General features: G+C 47.1%; 2 pseudogenes; both read right to left on the reverse strand.

Annotated features, from left to right (window-relative positions):
• Window positions 1–10,048: 10,048 nt before the first annotated feature.
• Window positions 10,049–14,241, reverse strand: LOC119292937 (annotated as a pseudogene).
• A 378-nt stretch (window positions 14,242–14,619) lies between these two features.
• LOC119292938 lies at window positions 14,620–15,848 on the reverse strand (annotated as a pseudogene).
• Window positions 15,849–18,264: the final 2,416 nt, after the last annotated feature.

The following is an 18,264-nucleotide window of genomic DNA, read 5'->3' on the forward strand; positions in this document are numbered from 1 at the left end:
ATTCAACAAGGGAGGCACTGCTTCACAGACAGGTACTCTGGAACGTCTCCGGAGCAGGACCTATCGAGAAGGAACGGTGCCGGCAATCAATACACAATCATATGCAACAATATGATGCATGAACATGGCATGTAGATGTGATGCTGTTTGAGCTAATGCAACTAGTATTCAATTGATTGAAGTCCATTTGAACAAAAGGTTCAAATGCAACTCCAAAAATAAGTCTCTTAATATGCCATAATGTGTTTTCTCATATTCAGCATGTATAAGTTGGTTTGTCATGCATGAAACTAGTACAGATGGAAAGATTGCATTTTTCTGATAATTTTTCATATATAAATTATTTTAATCTGAGCTACGGTTGAATTTCTATGATTTTTTGAAGTTTAAATCATTTTCTGGATTTTCTGAATTATTTTAATTCCAGAAATTATATATTGCGTCAGCATGACGTCATCACTACATCAGCGGTCAACGCGGCTGTCCAGGTCAAATCTGACGTGTGGGACCCACACGTCAGTGACAGGGGGGTTAACAGGGGTTAATTTAATTTAATTAAAAGGTTAGGGGGGGTCGGGCCCACTGGTCAGCGACCCTGGGGGGTCAAACCCGGTCAACTCGCCGGCGTTTAGCCGCCGGCGACTTCCGAGACGGCGGAACGCCGCGGGAATCACCCACAGGGCTCCGTTCGGGGCGTGTTTAGGCTCTTCGAAGAGCTGGCGATGCGGCGCGTCGAGTAGTGCCCTCGGCCGGAGCTGGGGTGGCCGAGAACGACGTCGGCGACCACGTATGCGGCCGCCGGAGTTCGGCTGTGTTCGGGGGCGCGGCTGCAGCGTGCAAATGCGCAAACTAAAGCGCTAGCAGGGCACTACGAGGTGCGGCGAGAGTGCTAGGTGCACTGGCGTGGCCAAAGGGTCGCCGGAGCAACGCCGGCGACAAGCTCGAGCGGAGGCGAGCTTCGGCCATGGCGGAATTGAGGCCTAGACGGCGTAATCGCGAGGAGGAGGAGAGGGGTTCGAAGCAGAGGCTCACGGGGAGGTCGATGGGCTGGTCAGCTTGCTCGGGGACGAGTCGGAGACGACGGACGGGCGCCGACGATCTCGGGCGGCCGACGACGAAGATGACGGCGATGGCGGCTCCTTGGGGCACCCCGGCTTGCGTGGCTTGGCGAGGAGGTAGCTGGCGACGAGGCGGAGCTCCTGGGCACGACGGGGAGGCGAGGGGGAGGCGGTGGCTATGGCCACGGCATGCGGCGGCGACGGCAGCGCTTCGGGCGCGGGGAGAGGGAGAGATGCAGGGGAGGGAGAGGAACGAGAGAGCGAGGGAGAGATCCGGGGCGGTGCTGGGCGCTTCTGGCGAGGCCAGGGCGTCGAGGGGGAGGCACGCAGGCAGCTGCCGTGGCGCGCATGCGCGCGGTGTGCGGCGACCACGCGCCCTGTCCCTCTGGCGCGAGGAGGGGGACGACTGGCGTCGGCCAGTCAGCTGGGCCGAGCTACTGGGCCGATCGGGTAGGTGGCCCAGGTAAGTCTCTCTCCCCTTTTCTGTTTTCTTTTCTAATTTTCTGACATTTGTTTGGTTTAATAAAAATACTAAACCATTTTATTTGCTTATGCCAATTTTTGTAGGGGCTAATGGTATTATTCCAGAGCTCCTCAACAAAAGGCACAATTTTTGGACATATATTTCAAATATATAATAATATATATCCAAAGCAAATAATTATCGAATTAATCCAAATGGCCAAAATAATTATCCATGAGCTCCTAAAAATATTGTTTTAATTTTTATCTCTGTCCAATATTTTCAGAGAGCAACATGAGCATTTTCTTGGACCCTTTTGGAGAAATTTTTATTTGGGTCATTTTCAAAATGATTCTGAGGGTTCCACCAATCCTCATTTCAAATTTAAATGAAATTTAAATATGATGCACAAATGGCTAGCTAGTCTAAGTCATACCAGACTAGGGATGTGATAGCTTACGTTAGTCTCAATAAAGCGGTTATTTTCTGTACCAAGATGTTGTGTATTGCCAGAAGACATGATCTTTGGGTTGGCAATGCAAGGTAAACCGGATGCTCTGAGCTGGGGTGCCACATCTACGTACCCTCGTAGACCGTAAGTGGAAGTGTTTCACAACACGGTTGATGTAGTCGTACACCTTCACGATCCGTCCCGATCAAGTACCGAACGTACGGCACCTCCGCGTTCAGCACACGTTCAGCTTGATGACGTCCTCGCCTTCTTCATCCAGCAAGACGGGCAAAGTAGTAGATGAGTTCTGGCAGCACGACGGTGTGGTGACGGTGTTGGTGAAGAACAATCTCCGCAGGGCTTTGCTAAGCACAACGGAAACTATGACGGAGGATAAACTAGAGGGGACGGGGTTGCCGGCACACGGCTTGGTGATTCTTGATGTGTTCCAGGTGCTAGCCATGCCCCTCTATTTATATATTGAACCTAGGGTTCGTAACTTGGAGAAACAGCCTCCTCAAAGTCAGTTTTGCCCGCAAGGAAGAGTCCTTCTCGGACTTCCAGGACCAGACGCCATGGGCCTCGGCGTTTGGCCCAAGGCCAGACGCCAGGGTCTTCGGCGTTTGCCCCCTGGCCTCCACAAAACCCCTTTTGCACCGACCTAAAGCCCCGTGGGCCTTACCCCTTGGCCTAACCATATCATCCTATATATCAATCTTTACCTTCGGAGATCCTCGTCATGTCCGTGATCTCATACGGGACTCCAAACAACATTTGGTCACCAACATACACAACTCATATAATAAGATATCGTCAGCGAACGTTAAGCGTGCGGACCCTACGGGTTTGAGAACTATGTAGACATGACTGAGACACCTCTCCGGTCAATAACCAATAGCTGGACCTGTATTCCCATATTGGCTCCTACATATTCTACGAAGATCTTTATCGGTCGAACCTTATGACGACATACGTAATTCCCTTTGTCTGTCGGTATGTTACTTGCCCGAGATTCGATCGTCGGTATCTCCATACCTAGTTCAATCTCGTTACCGAAAAGTCTCTTTACTCGTCTGTAATAATCATCCTGCAACTAACTCATTAGTCACTTTGCTTGCAAGGCTTCTTATGATGTGTATTACCGAGAGGGCCCAGAGATACCTCTCTGATATTTGGAGTAACAAATCCTAATCTCGATCTATGCCAACCCAACAAACACCTTCGGAGATACCGGTAGAGCATCTTTATGATCATCCAGTTATGTTGTGACATTTAATAGCACACAAGGTATGCCTTCGGTATCCGGGAGTTGCATAATCTCATAGTCAAAGGAATACGTATTTGACATGAAGAAATCAATAGCAATAAACTGAACGATCATTATGCTAAGCTAACGGGTGGGTCTTGTCCATCACATCATTCTCCTAATGTGTGATCCCGTTATCAAATGACAACACATGTTCATGGTTAGGAAACCTTAACCATCTTTGATTAACGAGCTAGTCTAGTAGAGGCTTACTAGGGACACATTATTTGTTTATGTATTCACACATGTATTTAAGTTTCCGATCAATACAATTCTAGCATGAATAATAAACCTTTATCATGAATAAGGAAATATAAAATAAAAACTTTATTATTGCCTCTAGGGTATATTCCCTTCAAATATTCCATCAATTCGAAAATATAAGGGGTATTACTTTTTTGGAAAGTTCAATTCCTTTAACTTTGGCCAAGTTTAGAGACAAAAATATCGACATCCATAATATTAAGCAAAAGAAACATGGAAATTCGTCGCATGATGAATCTAGTTATACCGATTTGGTATTATGGACTGATATATTTATCTACAAATTTGATCAAATTTGAAAATGTTTGACTTTTCAAAGAATTAATACATATTGTATTTTGAAATAGAGTGAGTATTTTTTTTAAGAAACACAAAGACATCAAAGGCGCAGCAAAGCGCGCCCAACCCTTCTAGTATAGATCTATTTTAGACTCTAGATTAACTCATTTGCTCTCTATGTAGCTCATATTGAGATCTTTAAGAAGACCTATAATTAGAAATGGAGGGAGTGTTACTCAATTGTCTTTTAGAATATTTTAGCATCATAACTAAGTTCCAATGAGCACAAATTCACACTCAGGCTTTTTTTATTTTGTTAGCACAGCCCTTCTAGGCATTTATATTCAATCAAAGAGTGTACAAAGTCTGATTGCAGCTGTGCAATCAAAAACTCAGAAATTACATCAAAGGACATCATCTACAGAAAGAGCATGTGTTACGGGCCGCCATATTTGAATCTCTTCCGCTGAACCAAATTGAGAGGTAAGACTGCATCACTCTCATAGTGTTACCACATATCGAGCCATCATTTCCTTTGTGTCAATCATCCACTAACGTTTGGCAATCTGTCTCAATCACCACCATCGGCCAAGCTTTTTTCACAGCCAAATTTATAGGAAAAAGTCCAAAACAAACCTTGAAATTGTAGACGAAAGCTAAATCAAACTTTGTACTTTGAATCTCAAAAATTGACACTCTGAACTTGTAATCTCAGTCTATTTTGGACCCTAGACTTGTTTCGCACACTGGTAATACTATAATCCTGACCGGGATAACCTGCTACTCTCACGGACGAGATTTGGGCCGGCCCACTATACCACAACAAGAATTTGTGAACTTTAAAAAATGTTCGCACATTTTTAAAATTGTTCGGAAGTTAAAAACTGTTCCTATTCATAACAATGGCACAAATTCAATTTCCTTTTGTGTTTTTTAAAAATGTTTGGAACTTAGAAATTATATTCTCATTTTTAAAAACTGTTTGTAATTTCCAAAAAATCACATTTGTCAAAAAAAAAAATCTGAATGCCAACAGTTTTTCACATGCCATGAAAAATGTTTCGGATTTTCAAAAATTCTGTTAATTTTTTCAAAATGATATTTTTGGGATTTCGTAAATAATTATTTTCTAGGAAAAAATCAGCATTTAACAATTGTTCCCAATTTTTAAACAAATGTTTTGATTTTTTTATTGAGGAAGTTTACAAAAGGTTACCGTGTTTTTAAGAGAAGTATTTTTTTGAAGAAGTTTTTTAGTGAAGTTAAAAAATATTATTGTGTATTCAAAAATATGTATTTTACAGAAGTTTATTAAGGAAGTTTAAAATATGTTTTATCGTCATTAAGAAATGTACAATGTCTATTTCGAAAAATGTAACCGTGTTTGCAAAAAAGTGCGAAAGCATTTTCTAAAAAATGTACATAATATATTTGAAAAATGTCCAAAATGTATTAAGAAATACTCCCTCCGTTCCAAAATATATTGCTTCCTCTATTCCCGTGTTTCAACCTTGACCATAAATTTAACCAACAAGACAGACTGCGGCAGGAGCAAAAGTTATACCGGTGAATTCGTATTCAAAAGAAGTTTTCAGATATATAATTTCTTCTCCCGCCGTAGTCGGTCTCGTTGGTTAAATTTATGGTCAAATTTAGACCTCAGAAAGCGTGGGCGCACTATATTTTGGAATGGAGGGAGTATGATTTTAGCAAAGTTTTTTATTGAGGAAGTAGTTTAGGGAAGTTTAATAATATGTTTATTGTCACTAAGAAATGTACAACTTGAATTTCGAAAAATGTTACCGCGTATTCAAAAAAGTGCTATAAATATGGATTTTAAAATACTTATACATAATATATTCAAAAAATGACCAAGGTTTATGAAAAAATATTACAAGTGTGCGCTAAAAATGTACATTTTATACTGAGAAAAAGTAGACATGTGTCAAAAAAGGAAAACAATTAAAATCAGAAAAGGAAAAATACATAGAAAATCAAGAAAGAAACAAAAGAAGACCAAAAATATAACAAAGAAATAAAATAAAAAAATTAGTGAAAACATAAAGTGTAACGAAGGAAAAAAAAGAAAACCAAAGGAAACTGATGAAAAATCAAAGAAGAGCTAAAGGAAAAATGGAAAAAAGAGAGAAAGAAATAGAGCAGTGCGAGCAAACATACAACTATGCATGAGCAGCGTGAGCGACTGCACTAATGGGCTAGCCCAACTCAGCGATTACAAGCTATCTCAAGGTTGACCAGGATTGATAAGTTCAGAGTGCCAATATCCGGGATTCGGAGTTTAGAGTTTGATTTAGCTTGCGTCTACAAGTTAAAGGTTTGTTTTGGACTTTTCCCAAAATTATAGGATCCCTGCAGGCTTGCACTTCACTCACAAAAGTGTCAGAAACCCCTATCCTTTATTCTTAAATAGCTATAACCCACTATCAATTTTTTTTAGCCATGCAAACATGCCACCTAAGCAAACCATACATTTATGTCAGAAGTTATTTTTTTTGCATTGGTCTATGCATGCAGCGCCACATCATCAATTCATGCAACATACCCATGTAGCTCATCCTTTTCATTGTTGTTAGAAATGACATTCTTTTAATTGCAGTTCAAAAGTTTTTCCCTCCTTTTAGATGTTTCGTATGTTTTTAAGCTTGCATTTGCTTTCATGGATTTATTTGTTTTTATCAACTATTTAATCATTTCTTTTAACAAAGTTTCCACAACAACGCGCGGGGCATCATCTAGCATATCGAGAGTATCTTCCATCTAGAAAGTTTCCCGGGCCATAATCCCTGCCCCTGCACATCCATGTGAAGCGTCAATCACTCTGTCAATGTTAATCTTAACTTCGCCAACTGTACCCACTTCTCCCACATCTTGGTCATGGCGGGCTGGCTGGTATTTGATCTCGTCATGAGCATGCTTATTGCGATTGTTCCACACTGTTGAGTATTATGATTATTAGCAAATATAGGATAGACTAGGATTTGTTCTAGCTTGTCTTGTACATCAAGATAGTCATGTACTCATGTATATACGCCCATGAGGGCTCAAGCAATACAACAAATAATTCCACCAAATTCCCTCTAATTCTTTTACATGGTATCAGCCTAACCCCGATCCACAACCCTAGCCGCCGCCAATTTCCCACCGCGACGCCCATGGGGTGGTCAATCTCCATGATCGCCACCAGGGGCCGCACCGCCCGTACCTAGGGTTCGTCCGTCGATCGTGTTGACCGACTGCCTTAGAAAGTCTTTTTCCAGAGAGCATGCACCACTTTCGGTTGCTCCTTCTCGAGACAACTTTGGTATGAGCTCCTTTAGTGGTTCCACTGCACTTCTTGTCCACCAGAGCGGGATGACATTTCTAGGATTGGTGCCTCGCCTCGAGTGCCGCCGCGCCATCGCTCTCCCAGAAGGGTCTTTCCTTCTTGGTGCTTCTCGGCGCCTTGCTTCTCTGGAAGCACCGGATCAACATCGTGTTCGACGACGAAGCTCCCATCTCTTCAGCACCTCCTTGACCAGATCATTGTCGAGGCACACCTTTGGGCACACGTCGACACCATGAGCTTGGCCAACATACTGCCTCAGTAGTCCGCATCAGCGCCCCCCGCCCCCCACATACACACCCCTCCTCCCTTTGATGTAGCTCTTCCCGCTGCTCTCTCTTGTTCCTGCTTTGAAACTTGCTTGGGCACCTTGTACTCTATCTACTCTCTTTCTTCTATCAATGAAAGATACGCAAGGTCTTGTGTATTCTTGAAAAAAAAAGAAATCACTACTCTCATTAACCAATTTGTACCCATCCTTAGTTATTTACCACAAAATGTTGTATTTGAATACATCATATTCAAGGCCGAATGCGGTTAAATAATCAAAAAATGAGATAAATGATTAATTGCACAATCAAGCCCACATGCCTGAATGATACAATTTCGGGAGAAGCCCCTTTTGCCCCGCCTCGCCCCCTTGGGGTGACTCGGGTGATCCCCAACCCAAGAGCGCCACCGTCCTCCTCCCCCTCCTTCGATATCTCACCACCGCCGCAGACAGATACCGGCAAGCCTGCGCGGCACCGAGGAAGGTGACGGCAGGGTTGGCTACTTCTGCCTCGCACGGAGAACGTTGCGTGCCGGGGTGGCGGGCCCAATCGAGGTGGTCAGTGCCTTCCCTATGACGGATGATGATTGAGGGTGTGCGGCTTGTCTTCCTTGGCTTGCATGGGCGGCAAGGACCCGATGGTGGGAGCTCATGGTGGCTGAGGTTTCCCTCGGTCGGCCACCAGATCTAGATCGACTAGCACCAACTTCATCCCCTTCACCCTCTCCCGCTTGATCTGGGATCCAGTGTGACCTTACTCGTCGAGTCCGGGTGGTGGGCGGCGATTGGGCGGTGGAGTTCTTGGGACCGGGGGAAACCCTTGGCCTGCAACGATGAGCACAACGACGACGATGCCACGACACTAAACCACTTCTTGGAGGCTTCGTTGAGGTATCTCAACCCACACTCACTCTCCCCTGCATCTAGAGGAAACCCTTGGTCCTGCTTGGGGACGACGGAGGCGCTATAGCATCATTCCCCTTCCCAAAGGCGTTGTCCTTGGACCGTGGGGGGCTGCTGTGTTGGGGTGTGCTGGTGGCTGTCATGGAGGCTTCGTTATTCGGTGTTGACATTGGCAATGTCGACCTTTTTGTCGCGTCGATTTGGCTCGAGTTCCTTCCCGCGGTGCGTGTCTCCTTCATGGTCTTGCCATGGTGATGGCAGTTCTCTTGTGGAGCTCAATATGCTCTACTCGCTATGTCCCTCCCCTAGTACTCCTTGGAGTCACACTTGCATCCGGGTTCTTGGTGGAACCACTCCGCCTACTGGCGGTGCGGCATCCTTTCGATCCGGGACGAGAAGGTTGTGGCCTTCTACGGTGACGCGACGAAGATGGCTGCCATCGTGCCTAGGTTCCTTACCATTCTGGAGTGGACCTGGGCTGCCTTCATTCACATTGTTGTCCCCCACAAGTTCTGTTGCTCGTCTAGTGCTTGCTGCTTTGGCGGGCGAAGACCTCGACGGATCAAACTCATATGTTCATCTTGGTAGTTGCTATGTAGTCTTTGGTCCGGGCACTGTCTTGTAAGTGGTTGTTAGATGTGATCCTAGCCGGTTGATGCATTTTTTAATTCAAAGTCGGCTTAGGTTCAAGGCTACTCTGGCTCACCCAATGTCTTTTCTCTAAAAAAAAATCAGTTGCATGGTTCATGGCAATTGGCAGAGCAACAGACTCACTACGTCATTTTGAGCATTGACCACTCACTATTTGGGACAATCTATACAATAATACACCTGCAAAAATAATCTATACAATAATACACTCTTTCTACAAACCGTTCAAGTGAATTTGATTCCCATCTTTACATGAACAGTGAACAGAAATGCATTCCATGCCAATTACGATGACGGCTTTGCAGGTACACGTCACCCGCCCGCACATTCCCCTTCCCCTTTGCCAAAGAAACGCAAATCAACCCTACTGCTGTTGAGTCACAGAGCAGCGTGTTAATCTTGTGTAAATTCTACCCTTTGGTGGAATGCTTCAGGATGTAATTTGTGCAATTCTACTCTTCTAAAAAATAACTAAAACATGAAACAACTTTCTTGCAGTAAGGTGATCTTATACTCCAAAGAAATTGAACATAGTCGACATGTGACATTTTGAAAAAGTGAACATAAATTGCTAGTGTATGGAAAAATAGTTGTGCCAAAAAATAGTAGAGGCAGAAATAATGCAACAAACAATAATCACTTTCAAAACTCTCCGATACCTAGTCAAGCAAGGGACCAGCTGCCGGACATGGATTTTTCGCTCCCACTGGCAGACGCACTGGGATGAACAGTAAATTTAAAAAAAAATCAAAAACTTCTGATTATTTTTAACAACAAACATTTTCTATAAATAAACGACGAACACAAACATAAAATCGTAGAAATAAATTACTCAATGGGTCAATGGGGCTTAGCAGCAAATGCAGCATATCAGTAAAGTTTGTAGCAGATGAAAATCCAATCTTCCATTGAACTTCATTGGCCCAGAATTGTACAATTATTTATAAGGCATCTAAAGGTTACTTTAAAAAAAACATCTAAAGGTTTCTGTGGGAATAATCATTACTTAAGATACCAGGGAATGATTTTCCAGTTTTCAATGGCAAACAACCGCAGACTTCAATGAGAACCTTCAATTTCATGTCCAATGATCCCATCATCACCAACCAAACAAGAAGGCCAGGCCATAATATACGGACAGGGACGATCATCAAAGCATCCCACGACTAGTAACTCAAGGTCCGTCGTCTCTAGTGAAAGGGAGAAGAACCAGCAATGCAGTGTGCCGACAGGTGTCATGCATGTCATGGACAAGTACACATATCCAGACCTAACTTGCACAACCGTGAGGCGGGCCTGCAAGCCCAGAGCACGTTCCCCAATGATCCTATGAATTTTTACACTCAAAGAGATTATGTTCTGCAGCACCCAAATCTCAATTCCATCAGCATTCACACTACGGATCCAAACATGAAGGAGTAAATCGTCAGATGCATAGACAATGCATAGTCGGCCGTCCTTGGTTTCCCCAACCCTGAAATTGGATCCGCCCACCTTTATTTGCAAGGGTAGATCCACAATGGAGAAATCCATGGTGGTTGCGTTGATCCTAATCATGCGCCCTTCGCCATGAAAAGGCCAGTAAACGGAACCACCCACCAGCGTGCCAATGCTGGACTTTAGGCTGTTGTCACCGCCGATGTACACCCACGGGTGGACGACCCAATCCCTCATCTCCGGCGAGAAGACGACGACATGAACCCTTTGCTTGTCATCGCAGATGCAGACCACACGGAAGGATGAGGGCTTCTCATCGGTAGACAGCAGATGGAAACCAAGGAAGGCGAAGTTGCGGCGTCTCCCGCTCCTCCCAGCCCAAACATCGCGGGGCACCGGGATGATGTCCACGGCCCAGGTCATGGGGTTCATGGCAGCGACGACAGGCGGCTTAAGCAGCTTGTTCCATAGGAGGACGTAACCATTGCGATAGTCCATGATACCCCAGTTGGTATACACGTCGTCATTCCCTGGCGGCGGTAACATCGGGATCTGAACGGCGAAGGGGGGCGAAGGAGGGGGTGGCGGCGCCATGGAAGTCGAGGAAGAGCCCGATGGGCGGTGCTGGGTGAAGGGCGCGTGAAAGGATCAATATGGTTGACTAGAGGGGGGGGGTGAATAGGCAACTAACAATTTTTAGACTTTTCTTTAACAATTTAACCTTGTAATGAAATAGGTTGTCTAGATGTGCAACTACGTGGACAACCTATATGATGCAAAGACAATGAGCACACAAGCAAGCAATGGATATAGCACAAGTAAGCTTGCAAAAGTAAAGGGATAAGATAACCAAGAGTGGACCCGGTGGATACGAGGATGTGTTACCGAAGTTTCTTCCTTTTAAGGGGAAGTACGTCTCCGTTAGAGCGGTGTGGAGGCACAATGCTCCCCAAGAAGCCACTAGGGCCACCGTAATCTCCTCACGCCCTCACACAATGCGAGATGCCGTGATTCCACTATTGGAGCCCTTGAAGGCGGCAACCGGACCTTTACAAACAAGATTGGGGCTATCTCCACAACACTTGGAGGCTTCCAATAATCCTGCGAAGCTTCACCACAATGGAGTATGGCTTCGAGGTGACCTCAACCGTCTAGGGTGCTCAACACCCAAGAGTAACAAGATCCGCAAGGGATAAGTGGGGGGAATCAAATATCCTGTGGTGGAAGTGTAGATCGGGCACTTGTCACCCAATCCCGAGCAAATCAACAAGTTTGATTGGCTAGGGAGAGAGATCGAGTGAAAACGGAGCTTGGAGCAACAATGGAGCTTGGAGATGGAAGAGGTAGTCAACTAGAGGTAGAAGACGCCCCTTATATAGTCGTGGACAAATTCCAACCGTTATCCACATGTTCAGCTCGCGACACACGGTACTACCGCTCCAGGGGCGCGGTACTACCGCGAGGCTGTGCGGTACTACCGTGGCTGACCACAGTACTACCGCGACAGCAACACAGGTCGGAACTACCCTGATAAGGCGGCAGTACTACCGCTTGCGCGGTACTACCGCACCCATCTGCGGTACTACCGCAAGGCAGGGAAGTCACGGCCTGGGAAGGGCGCGGATGAAATAAATTACATCCGTGCCTACTTCCGCTGAACCGGAGGGGGTACAAAAATCCGACGCGGTACTACCGCCCGGGAGGCGCGGTACTACCGTGCGGACGCGGATGTAAAAAATTACATCCGCGCCTACTACCGCGATACTGCGGTACTAGGTAGGAGGGCCACGGTACTACGACTCCTAGGGAGCGGTACTACCGTGGGCCTCCGCGGTACTACCGCTCTGGACGAGCGGTACTACCGTGGAGGGCGCGGATGTAAAAAATTACATCCGCCCCTACTACCGCATCGGAGCGGCACAAGGCCAGGGAGCCGCGGTACTACCGCTCCAGAAGGGCGGTACTACCGTGACACCTAGCGGTACTACCGCGTGTGCTTGCAGTACTACCGCAAGCACAGAAGTAGTCGTCAGATTTCTGTACAACCAAGATAACAAAGGGAAGCTCCAAAGTGCAGGGAAAGGAGGAACAAGTGTACGTGTTGATTCCACCCAAACCTTTCCGACGCGGACCCCCTCTTAATAGTACGGCTCTCCTACGACTCAAATCCACCAAAGAGAAACGTAGAATGACGCCGACTTCAATAGTCTCCGAGGGGCACCGAATCGTCTCATGCCTAGATATGAATAACCTGAGAAACTCAAGGCACACGATTAGTCCGCAAAAGCATTGTCATCAATCACCAAAACACCTGAGGGAAGAATATGCCCTTACAGCGCGGAAGAGGCGGCGGAAGGACGGGGAGGAGCGGATGGCGCCGAGCTAGGAGCGGCAGGTGAGCGGCACGGACGTCCAGCAGGTTGGGCAGGTGGAGGAAGATCTCGAGGAATAGGTCTTGGCCGAGGGAGGATATGGTGGTGGCGGCAGTAGCGGAGCTAGCATTTGACATCAGGGTGGTCCGCCTCAAAAAAAAGATACAAGAAATATGACATGTTAACGTTTTAACTTGTTCTCAGTATGACATAGAAATATATTAATATGGTCTTACAAACACACTAGAATTCTCAATTAAGACTAAGTTTTGCATAAAGAAGCCTACATAATACATACTACATGGACCATAGACATACCTTGAGAAGTTCAGTGTTGGTTCTTAGTTTGCTCTTCAATCACAACTGGCACACACACAAGTTCTCCGGTTTTTGCTCTTCAGCCACATCCGGCATAAACCCTGCTTTCTTCTTCTCCCCTATCTTAATAGCTTCTCCCTGGAAACGAGAAATTATGTCTCCGGCCCTCTTCATGCTTCAACAATTCGGTAATAAAAATTACTTTCTATCAATACACAAGTTGAGGCATGATGTGCAAAATGAAAGTAAATGAAGCAGAAATGAAAGGTGGCTTCATTCAAGCCAACTATAATGAAAGTAAATGAGGCAGAATTCAAGCCTTCGTGGCTTCATTCAAGCCAACTAAATTTTTACATCATTTCTTCATATAGAACAATTTAAGCAAATACTTGTGCAGAATTATGTGTTGAAACTGAGGCAAAAAGGCAAACCCTTGTCTCAAATTTGGGCAAAAAGGCAAACCCTAAGTCTGAAATTGGGGCAAAAATTACTTGTAACTTGTTTGCCGCTGTGGTGGGGCTTTGCTGGGGGCGGCCGGGCCGGCGGGAAGCCGGGAAGTGGAGGCTGGACGCCGGGACAGTCGAAGCGCAGGGCAGGGGCGCAGCCGCATGCAGGGCAGGGGCTAGGGGCGCGACCGGACTGGGCGGGCGGCTGGGCGCGGGACAGGGGCTCAGTCGGGCTCTGGTCTCCGGTGGGCGGCGGGCAACCGGCGCAGCCGCTATATCCAGGGACGTCGCGACGGTGAGGCGGCTGGCCGGCTTGGTGTCGGGCAGAGAGTTGCTGCACGAGGGGTCGAGGGTTCTGCTCGTGCTCGATGTGGAACGTGGCGGCGTTCGTCCCTGGATAGGTTAGTGAGTCTTTTTTCCCTCTATGGCCCAATTTTTTGATATAGGTATATAACCAGTTTCAAAATCCCAGGGTGAGCCGCGGCCAACCCTGGCCACCCTGTACATCCGCCACTGGGTCGCGGTGGCGGCTGTTGTTGTTGCTGCGGTGGTGCCATCGGCGGCAGAGGTGGTGTTGGACCTTTTCGGTGGTTCCCTTGGCGGCGGTAGCAGGGGTGGACGGGATCGACGGAGGTCTTGCTGCTGGCGCAGCCGGCGGCGGCGGCGGTTCGCTGCCCATTGCTCTCGAGAGATTCTGTGGATTCCAGGCCAGGTCAGGCTGGTTGCTACCTGTTGGGTTTGACGCATGGCCCAAGTCCATCACACTCTTCAGCTTTTAGCCCATGTGTATATGTACGCATGGCACCCGATGAAATCTCTGCTTTCTTGAGTGAAATTTATAATTCAAATTTCACAAGAGCAATTTGAACATAGTACAGATGCATGCACTCATATATACGCGCATGCACTTGTCTCTAAGAACGCACAAATATTCTACCGGACCGTCTTATCTCACTGAACACGCATCGTCGAAACTTGTAAAATAAATTCAGAAATAAATATGAGCATCATGATTTGAACCATTATGGGCCAGGGATATCATTTTCCTTCTAACCATCTAACGACACTTTGACTCGCCTTCAGACGAGCAACTTGATAATGTACTGTCTTTGTACCAAGCCGAAAAAACGATTTTGGTATAGAGGGAGTACTTTGGAATAAAACTGAGGCGGCCCTCCAGGCCCTTAGTGAACCGGTCAATTTCTGCACCCAAAAAGTGTAGGTTATGTGGCACCCAAATCTCAATTCCATCACCGTCCACACAACGATTCCAAACATGGAGGAGGAAATCATCAGATGCATAATAGACAGTGCATAGTTGGCCCCTTCACCTTCACTTGCGAGGGTAGATCCATATTGGTGATGTCCATGGTGGCTGTGTTGATCCTAATCATGCGCGCTTCGCCCGGGAAAGGCCAGTAAACAGCCATCCACCAGCGTGCCGGCACAGTACTTTAGGTTGTGGTGTCCACCGATGTACACCCACAGGTGGATGACCCAATGCCACGTCTCCGACGAGAAGATGGCGACGTGAACCTTAGACACATCCGCGCAGACACAGACCACGCCGAACGACCAGGGGTTCTCCTCACAAGACAGCAGATGGAAACCAAGGAAGTCAAAATCGGGTAGACTCCCGTCTGCGACATCGTCGGGCAACGGGATGGTGTCCACGGCCCAAGTCATGGGGTTCATGGCAGCGACGGACAGCGTTTTCCATAGGAGAATGTAACCGTCGCGACAGTCCGTGATACTCCAATCCGCAGGCGCGGCGTCCTTCGTGGGAAGGGAAGTGAGAAAGAAGTCGCCGGGGCGGAGGGCAGCTTTGACGTCAGGATCTGAGCGGCGCAGCGGGGCGAAGGAGGGGCTGGTAGCACCGTGGGCGAAGAGCCCGATGAGCGGCGCCTGGTGGAGGGTGCGGAAGAGGCGGTGGAAGGACTGGGACGAGCGGACGGCGTCTAGCCATGAGCGGCAGGTCAGCGCGGCGCGGACGAGATCCGGGAGGTTCGGCAGTCAGAGGAAGATGTCGAGAAGTTGGTCTTGGCCGAGGGAGGATATGGTGGTGGTGGTACTACCATCAGCGGCGGAGGTGGTCGTTGTTGCAGTGGTGGTGCTGCCATCGGCGGCGGAGATGGTTTTGGACCTTTTCGTTGTGATGGTGGTGGTGGTGATGATTGTGATGGTAGTGGTGCCATCGGCGGCGGAGGTGGTTTCGGTGGTCGTCGCGGTGCTAGTGGTCGTGGACGGGATCGCGGCGGCCGGCGGTGGCGGCGGTTCACTGTCCATTGCTCGAGAGTTCAGTCGATGTACGCATGGCCCAACTCCATCATACGCTTTCATGGGTTGAGCCCATGTACGCAAATCGTCCATTTTTTTTGTGCTAGCTAGGCTAGGAATTGGTGTTTTCCTCTCATCCCTGGCAGTTGGAATCCTAGCTGCCGTCAGGAGATGCCAAACTTCCAGCGCCGTCCTCCGGTGACTCCCCTCCGCTGACGACCTCGGTCGTTGGTGGTGAGGTGGGTCACCGGATCCACGCGCGTGGATCGTTTTTACTCCCTCGTAGTCTATGTTTTTAGGCTGTTTATCGTCTTTGTTTCGGCGGCGACAATGACGTTGCTGAATAAAGATTATTCGCATCCTTCCCTGACGAGGCCATCGATACTATGGTTGGGGATGAATTTGGAAATTAGTCTGTTCAAGCAAGGATGCCCTGACGGCAGCGGCATCCTCATGGTGGGCCTGTGTCCTCGGGCTTCGCCATTGCGACGACGTTTGCTCCAGCGTCGGTGTGGAGCTTGGGAGGTTGTCTAGGAGGAGATGCGGTTTGTGGTTGGCATCAACTACATCTGCAAGACGAAACGTGTGCTGGATTCGTGGTTCATGTATGGCAGGTATGGTTTCCTCCTTCGGTGTCTTAGTCGTGGTGGGGTTCCAGATCTGAAGTTCGATGGCATGTCCGGGGTGTTGCCCCGGTCTGATTCGTTCAACGGCAAATGTTTCACTTTTGGTGAGCCACCTTGAAGGTCTGCAAAACTGCATATCAGCGATGAAGCCGTGTTGAGCTCAGATGAGGAGGTAATCCGTCATTCTTTTTTCGGTGCCTGCTATGGTGGTACCGAGACAAAAATGTTTTGCTATCTTTTCAGTTTTCTTTGCGTCCATTGCTCGAGAGTTCAGTCCATGGGGCTTTTGGCTGGTTCGCTAGCTTTGTAGTAGTTTGTTCACATGGCCCAACTCCATCATGCACTTTCATGGTTTGAGCTCATGTACGTAAATCGTCCAATTTTCTCTCTCTTTTGACTGGTGATGAGGGGTAATTTCTGGTTCAGTTTGCATACGACTGTATGCTTTGGGACTAGACCCATTTGTTTTAAACTTTTATAGGGATATCACTCTAGATTGTTGAAAAGGCTCAAAATAATCATAAGGTAGGTCTCTACATGGCAAAACAACCATCAAAATCGTATCATAACTGTATCTGTATCTAGATTGCATCGTGCGCAAGGTCTAATTTTTTGCAAACCACACTGCTCACTCGCTTTAGCCATTTTAACCCTGAAACTGACAGGTATGCCCCACTTTCAAATGATGATGTGGCAAAGAGATGCTGATTATAAACATGCAGTATGTCATTTTGTCAAAGGACCCCTCAAAACGAAAAACAGAAAGCAATCAATTCCCGGCCCAGCTCCTCCCCCTGGGTGTCATGGGCCATGACTGCGGGTGGGGTGGTGGGGGCGTGGCGCCGGTGAGGAGTTCCCGCTCCTCTCCCTCGTCGGTTAGGCCAACATAGCACTGCTCGGTTTACTATGCAAATGTTGCTGCCATGTTATGACTAAAAATGATGTTGCATTGCAAAAGAAATGGTTCAACACCATGATTGCATTGTCCTTTGTTTTACGAGTGTTAGCAAGATCAAATGGTATGATATTAATCTTGAGTAATAGTATTGAATTTGCAACCGATCTATAGAGGCACATGCTTCATCCTCATTATCACGTTATCATGGTTACTATTACTAATTACGAGTGCCTGTTCATATTTTTAACTATTGATGATGCTACTTTGCTTGTGTTGAAAGAATTTCTATAATTATGGTTTTTCAAATTGTTAAACAACTCTCTTAACAAACACAACTACCCATTCATAGAAGATCAACCTATTTTGACGGGATGGGAGGACGAAATACATAATGTGGCCAAAAATCATGGACGAGCCAAGCCCAAAGCAGTATGCTACGTACCCTTCCGCCGTTGGGGGTGCTTAAGGCTTCTTCCTCCTACAGATCCGTCTGCACGATCAGCTAGTTCGTATGAAACAGCCTCTAATGGCGAGGGGGACAAGAAGCTGGAGATGTGCACACCCTGCCCTAGTGTTGTATTTGAATCAGATGAAACAACTAGTCCAACTGTGTCAACAAGTGATAGGTTAACATCACATTATATGCTGATCAACAATCACTAGTAGAAAACGGGCCATTTATCCCAGTTCATGAGGCCCATTTGTCCCGGTTGCCGAACCAGGACTAAAGAGTCGGTACTAAAGCTCAATACCTTTAGTCCCGGTTCGCCCAGGAACCGGGACAGATGAGGCTCCACGTGGCCGCTGCGGCTTGCCCAGGCAGGAGGGCCTTTTGTCCCGGTTGGTGCCACCAACGGGGACCAAAAGGCTTCCACGCGTCAGTAGTTCATGGGCTGGGTTT

Source organism: Triticum dicoccoides, chromosome 4B (genome assembly GCF_002162155.2).
Source record: "Triticum dicoccoides isolate Atlit2015 ecotype Zavitan chromosome 4B, WEW_v2.0, whole genome shotgun sequence".
NCBI classification, from domain to species: domain Eukaryota; kingdom Viridiplantae; phylum Streptophyta; class Magnoliopsida; order Poales; family Poaceae; genus Triticum; species Triticum dicoccoides.